General features: G+C 47.1%; 1 pseudogene; it reads right to left on the bottom strand.

The window, feature by feature from the left end:
* Positions 1 to 5,253: 5,253 nt before the first annotated feature.
* Positions 5,254 to 6,240, bottom strand: LOC101611740 (annotated as a pseudogene).
* Between the last annotated feature and the right edge of the window lie 1,291 nt (positions 6,241 to 7,531).

Raw genomic sequence — 7,531 nt, 5'->3', positions numbered from 1 at the left:
ACCACTGGGGTGACTCAAAAAAAAAATCATCAAAGTGCTGAGTGATGACAATGCCATGTTCAGCACTAAGTTGCTCTCTACCACATCCTCCCAGGTTCAGGGACCATCATGGAAGAAGTGAGAGAAAGAATGTAAGAGCCAAAAGAAGGGTAGTGCCACTTATAATACTGTCTTTCAGATACAAAGTGGCCTAGATATTCATGACATCACAGTTGTCACACAAAACCTGCACAATAGAAGGGAAAAAAAAATGATGTTATCAAAGTAGAAAAGATAGCAGTTGGACAAAAGAAGAGACTCAGTGGAGGGGGATTTGGGAGGGGGGAAAGGGAAGGTGGGAGGAGATTATGATCACGGTATTTTCTCTATATGCATGGATGTTGTCAATCAAAAGCTAAAAAAAGAAAGAGGATTACACTACATGAGGTAACCCAGGCCCAGAGAGACAAAGAATATTTTTTGATCTTAACTTTTTTTTGTTGTTGTTGTTGTTTTGTTTTTCGAGGTAGGGTCTCACTCTGGCTCAGGCTGACCTGGAATTCACTATGGAGTCTCAGGGTGGCCCCAAACTCGCGGCGATCCTCCTACCTCTGCCTCCCTGTGCTGGGATTAAAGGCGTGCGCCACCATGCCCAGCTGATCTTAACTTTTAATGTTTGTGTGTATGTAAATCAGGAGGGAGGATGAGAGTGAGCTTAGATGATGAATCAAAATAGGAGCCCACGAGAGGAACAAGGGATGATGTGATGGGAGTGTGTGGAGGAAACATGGAAGTAGGAAAGCAGAAAGGAAGCTGGGCGTGGTGGTGCACGCCTTTAATCCCAGCACTCAGGAGGCAGAGACACGAGGATCGCCATGAGTTCAAGGCCACCTTGAGACTACATAGTGAATTCCAGATCAGCCTGGGCTAGAGCGAGACCCTACCTCCAACCCCTCCCCTCACCAAAGAAACAAAACAAAACAAAACAAAACATAAAAAAACAAAGCAGAAAGGAGGCTATGGTGGGGGAGGCTGCAAGGAGAGGAGGGAGGAGGAAGGGAAACAATTTATGTTTTTATTTCAGAGAGAGAGAGGGGGAGGAGGAAGAGAGGGAGAGAGAGAGAGAGAGAGAGAGAAAGAGAGAGAGAGAGAGAGAGAGGAGAAAGAGGGAGAGAAGCACATCAAGGTCACTAGTCACTGCAAATGAACTCCAGACACATCTGTCACCTTGTGCATCTGGCTTATGTGGGTACTGAGGAATTGAACCTGAGTCCTTAGATTTCATAGGCCAATGCCTTAAGTGCTAAACCATCTCTCCCATCCCCCAAATTTTTTGGAATACAAATTTCGGGGCTTGCGAATTGGCACAGCAGTTAAAGTTTGCATAGTGTTAAAATGGGAGGCAGAAAAGTGGATTCTGAATTAGATGCCTGATATGTTAGCTTTCCATTGCTGTGACAGAATTCCTGAAATAATTTACTTGAAAGGAAAGGTTTGTTTTGGATTCATGTCTTCAGAGGTTCAGCCCATGGTTGCTTGGTCCTGTTTCCTTTGAGCTTGTGGAGTCACAGTACACAGTGGTGGAATTCTATTTACCTTATTGTGGGTAGTCAGAGATGTGAGATACAGGGAGGAGAGGGGTTTCAATATCCCTTTGAGAATATGCCCCCAGAAACCTTACTTCCTTGCACAAGGTCTTACCTTCCCCAGCTTCTAGCATGAAGGCTGGAGACCACCCTGCACATTTGCCTTAGGTATCCGTTGTCCCACATTTTCCTGCTAAAAATAGTTCCTCAGTCTAGCAACCTTTTATCTGGGATGGCTCAGTGGATAAACTACTTGCTGCTCAAGCCAGAACACCTAAGTTCTGATCTCTAGATCCCACATAAAAGCTGGAAGCCTTGACAGTCTTCTATACTCAAGATGGGAGGCAGAGTGAGGAGAATTATCCTGAAGCTTGTGATTCAGTTAGACTGGAGATGCTGCCTCACAGAATGTGGAGGGTGAGGCTAGACACTGAATGTTGTCCTCTGCCTCCACGGGCTTGTGCACACCTATGCATATTAAAAACTCCTTATTTAAATTTAATTCTATTATATTTTGCTCTTATAAAAGCATTTTTTTGTTGCTTTCTTTCAATATTTTATTTCTATTTATTTATTTGTCAGAGAAAGGGGGATATATATATATATAGAGAGAGAGAGAGAGAGAAAGAGAGAATGAATGGGTGTTCCAGGGCCTCCAGCCACTGCAAACAAACTCCAGAGTGTGAGCCCCTTGTGCATCTGGTTTACATGGGTCCTGGGGAATCGAACCTGGGTCCTTTGGCTTTGCAGACAAATGCCTTAACCACTAAGCCATCCCTCCAGCTCTCCTCTCTTTTTTAATAACAGAATGTTCAAAGAACCCTGCACTTTACATTATGACTATATTTCAAGCCCAAATTTTTAAAATTGGCTTTGTGTAGCAAATTAATACCCAAATAGATACCTCTTCTTACTTTCCATCTCTTTGTGTAACATTGGCAATTGCAGAAAACATGTGCCAATGATTCTGATAAATGCAACTGTTCTGAATTCTCTTTATTTTAAAATTCTTTTTTGTTTATTTTTACTTATTTATTTGAGAGCGACAGACAGAGAGAGAAAGGCAGATAGAGAGAGAGAGAGAAAGAATGGGTGCACCAGGGCCTCCAGCCGCTGCAAACGAACTCCAGACAAGTGCGCCCCCCTGTGCATCTGGCTAATGTGGGTCTTGGAGTATCGAGCCTGGAACTGGAGTCCTTAGGCTTCACAGGCAAGCGCTTAACCATTAAGCCATCTCCCCAGCCCAATTCCTTTTATTTTATTTTATTTTAATTTATTTACTAGAGATAGAAAGAAGGGGGGGGGAGAGAGACAATGGGACACCAGGGCCTCTAGCCACTGCAGATGAAGTCCAGATGCATGTGCCACTATGTGCATCTGGCTTATGTGGGACCTGGAAAATCGAACCTGGGTCCTTAGGCTTTTCAGTCATGTGCCTTAACCACTAAGCCATCTCTCCAGCCCACAAATAAGCTTAAAAAAAAATTATTAGCATTTTCCATGATTATAAAAAAATATCCCATGGTAATTCCCTCCCTCCCCCCCCCACTTTCCCCTTTGAAATTCCATTCTCCACCGTATTACCTCCCCCTTTTATTTTAAAAGAAAACCTTTATTTACTTGAGAAAGACAGAATGAGGACGAGAGAGAGAGAGAGAGAGAGAGAGAGAGAGAGAGAGAGAGAGAGAGGATGTGAATGCCAGGACCTCTAGCCACAACAAACCAACTCAAGCATCTTGCTTGAGTGAGTATACGGGAATCAAACTTGGGTCCTTAGGCTTCAAAGGCAAGTGTCTTTACTGCTAAGCTATTTGTCCAGCCCATGAGTTCCTTTTCAAGTGGAAGAAATCCTATTAAAAAATCCATTCTTTAAGAAAAAGCAACCATTGTATTCAACAAGACAATTTCAGGTAGAATAATACCACTTTCTCTCTTGCTTAGATATTGGTCTTTACGTATTTCATATCCTGAGTTACTATGGACATTTTGACAGTACATAAGCATAGCGTGTGGCCAGTCTGCGAATCAGATACATCTATTGACTTTTTCCTGAACTTTGTCGTGAAACTCGGAAACCTCCAGCTCTCCTCAGAGCATATTAAGGAATGGCGGTGTCTAGCGCCCTCTGGTGGGTAACTAAATGCTCTGGGTGATTAGTCTTCCCAGCCGTTTCTTCAGGAAAACGGTGAAACAATGAACCATTTTCTTATGTCTTTATACAAAACAATTAGAATTCTTTTTTCTCTATTGTAAATTTTTTTCAAAAGAACCACTTGAAGCTTTTTTGTAAGGATTGGTTCAACAAGGTATGATTATTAAAACAAGTTAAATTCCATTTAATCCTACCAAGTACAACTTAAGCAAATCCTCCATTACTCTAGGTAAGAGACAGCTTTTCTGAGCCAGAAAAGTTGTTTTCCCAGCTCTACTCTTATCTGCTTTATAACCCCTAAAGAGAACTTAGCCTCCCCTGAAAGTTAGCAGGCAATAAGACACTCCAACAGCCAGGGAAGACTGAGCCAAAAAGATACTGAATGTGAGCACAGAGCTCAGTACCCAACAGAGCCCAACAGACATGTTTTTTTTCCCTCTTCCTTTCTTTTCTGTCTCTGTCCCTTTCTTTCTTCCTTCCTTCCTTCCCTCCTTCCCTCTCTCCCTCCCTCCCTCCCTGCCTGCTCGCTCTTTCTTTCTTTCTTTCTTTCTTTCTTTCTTTCTTTCTTTCTTTCTTTCTTTCTTTCTTTCATTCTTTCTTTCTGAGATGGCTTCTTTACATAGCCCAGGTTTGCCTTGAACTTTGATTCTTCCTGCATCAGCCTTTTGAGTGCCAACATCATAGACCTAGTCCACCCACCTGGCTTAAACCAGGACAAGAAGCCCAAATGAGACCACCCAGGCCGAGCGGCACACACCTGCAGTCCCAGCTACTCAGGAGACGGAGGAGGAATTGCCTGAGTTTAGCAGTTTAAATCACCAGCCCTGACCACACAGGGACCCTCTAAACAAGAGGCACACATGCTGGGGTACAGTGGCACATTCCTTTAATCCCACCACTTGGGAGGCAAATAGGATTGCTGAGTTCGAGGCCACGCTGAGACTACACAGCGAATTGCAAGTCAGCCTGGGCTACGGTGAGATCTTACCTTGAACTGCCCCTTCCAGCACCCGCCCCCCCAAAAAAGAGGCATACCACCACCCTAGTGGTAAGGCAGTATGGCATGTCCTTCACTTTGAAAGTCAAAAAACTTGAGTGGCACAAAGCACCCTCAGACCTTTCGTTAGCACCATTTAGGAAGCAACTAGTGTAAAGCCAATAGTCTAGGGATAGTGTCTCCCCAGCCACTTGTAAAGGGAGTGAATCCCGGGGCTTCCTCACGCTAGGAAATTGTTCTACCGCTGAGCTGTACTCTCCACCCTGTCTCTACTTCTCTCCTTTTATTTTGAGCGGGTCTCACTGGCCTTGAACCTATACTGCGGCCCGAGTAGGCCTTGAACTTGTGGCCTCTTGCTCAACGGCTCCATTGTTCAATATCTGGGATTATTAGTCTGTGCCACAGGCTGTCCTAGGGCTGGGCTGACAGGCTTTCCAGTTCCGTGGGACATTTAACCAGGCAGGGAATGCAATGGCAGAGATGAAACTCCAATGGGTGTGCTAAGTCTGAGGTCTCTCTCTCCGCAGCAGGTCTAGCCCCTAGAGGTGGAAGGAGGCAGGACTGTGCACGGCTCGCTCTGCTGTCTCCTTAGGGCTGCTAGTTTGGGGCAGATTCTGGGTCAGATGTGTTCCCACTCGATTTCAACCACTCTGTAAAGCTCCATGGTGGCTTAGGCATCTTCCACAGAAGAATGGTCAGGATGAGATGCTTCAGCGATGTAGTGGCGTTCTCTAGGCAGGCGGCCTTCGGGAGGAGGCAGGGGCCGGGAGGTGTCTCGGGTGAGAGACTCGGGATGAAAGTCCTGCGGGGCTTCGAAGTCATTGTAGATGGCATGCCCTGCCGTTCTCATCCCCGAGAGCGTCTTCTGGAGCTGGGCCCAAGCAGTCTTAAAGGGCGTAGCATTCACCACTGGCACTCGGGTATGCCACTCCATCTGGTCGGGTAGTCCACGATGTGGCACGGGAGCAGATGTATGTATTCACCGTAAAGCCCATCACCACTGCAGTGGACGGTGCTGCGCCCAGCCGAAGAACTAACGTGCCCCTCGGCTTCTGTGCCTGGCATCTCACAGCCAATTGCCACCATCTTCCCCGGCAAGTTTGGGTTGTTTTGGAGCATTTACTGGGGTGGGATGGGCGGCGCCGCATCTTTGGGAGCGCCTCTGTCGCTCTGCTAGTACATCTATTTTAGCTACAGCAGAATCTGTCTTCCGTGAAGGGGCAGGTGTCTGCCAAGTCACTGTGGCTTTCTTGCCCAGGGACCGCTCCGACCTTCTTCTTTTGTGGCTGCGGAGAGGTCTTACAAGTGCCAGTCACCTTGGGCGAGGGTCTCCCCTTTCCTGGAAGGTTCTGAATACAACTTCAGCACCTTTGTATTGGTGGTGGTTTTGGTGGTGTGTGTGTGGGGTTCTTCTTGTTTAGAAAACCTCTCTGTCGCCCCTTGACAAAATGTTGATGTTTGGCATTTCCCCAGAATGTCTCTTGGGGAGGTGTCCCAAGATCCAGATTCAGAAGTACTGTACACATGATGGGACAGCAGTTGAGAAATGTGAGTTGTGAATGGAAAAAGCGTGAGGGGCTCATTCTCTGTGGAATCCCACAGTCCAACACGCGGAGGTCTGCAATAAGCCTTGGGGGCAGGAGGGATCCCCGGGCGCCTGCACGCAGAGGCCTGGGGCGAGGAGCAGTCAGACCAGTCTCTGGACGGCTTAACGAAGGAGGGCATCAGAATTGCTCCCAGAGGTGAAGTAAAACCGTGGGGCGCTGGCATGCTGGTGCAAGCTGGAGGTCTAACTCCCAGCTGGTGTTAGGGTCCTTACCCTCTCTGGGCCTCAGTCTCATTTGTAAAATACAGGTGCTGGGGCTGAGGGTGCAGGGTAAAAGGAAGGGGCTGGAGGTCTGGGAAGGCCGAACGCGTGAGCGCGCATCGTGGGGCCGCTCTGCGGAGAGGAAGGCGGCCCTGGTGCACCGGGCTGCGGCACCTCCAGGTCAGCCACTCCGAGCGCGACCAAGGCGGCATGGGCCGGCCTCTGGAGGTACAATTAAGTTTAAATTTATATATATATACTTGTGGTTTTTCGAGATAGGGTCTCACTCTAGCCCAGGCTGAACTGGAATTCACTCTGTAGTCTCAGGGTGGCCTTGAACTCTTGGTGATCCTCCTACCTCTGCCTCCCGGGTGCTGGGATTAAAGGCGTGCGCCACCACGCCCGGCTTAAATTTACCTATTTTTATTTTCTGAGATAGGGTTTCACTGTAGCCCAGGCTGACCTGGAATTCACAATGTAGTCACAGGGTGGCCTTGAACTTGCAGCGATGATGATGATCCTCCTACCTCTGCCTCCCAAGCACTACCACGCCCCCCCCCCCCAATTTTAATTTCTTAAACAGTGTGACTCACTTCTTGCTTAGTCACAGGACTGAAGAACTGAGATGAATTTAATTGAGGCAAACAAGAGATGTTGGGGTGGCGTGGAGCTCTTCATGTAGCAAATTACATTCCCATCAACATTTTGATTTGGTAAGTGGGGCGTTGACTGGACCTTCTGCTGATGATAGTTAAGTGACAGAATACCAAGCCTCTCTGCTCGTTCTCTCTCACACGAGGGGTTTAACTGCCCCTTAGCCTTTGTCCTCTCAGCCCCAAGGTGAGGATCGACCAGGGTCACTAGAGCCTTGAAAGCCCGATGGGCAGTAAGTGTCCTTAAACACAGTCCTTTAACTCACCCTATGTCCTCACATTTCCCACTAAGGTGGCCTCCTTTGACACATCCTCCGCTGAGACATTAATTTCTCTTTTTTTATTGTTTCTTCCTTT

This window comes from Jaculus jaculus, chromosome 13 (genome assembly GCF_020740685.1).
Source record: "Jaculus jaculus isolate mJacJac1 chromosome 13, mJacJac1.mat.Y.cur, whole genome shotgun sequence".
In the NCBI taxonomy this organism is placed as follows: domain Eukaryota; kingdom Metazoa; phylum Chordata; class Mammalia; order Rodentia; family Dipodidae; genus Jaculus; species Jaculus jaculus.
The sequence above is the reverse complement of the archived record's forward strand: the minus strand, read 5'-3'. Positions and strand labels throughout refer to the sequence as shown.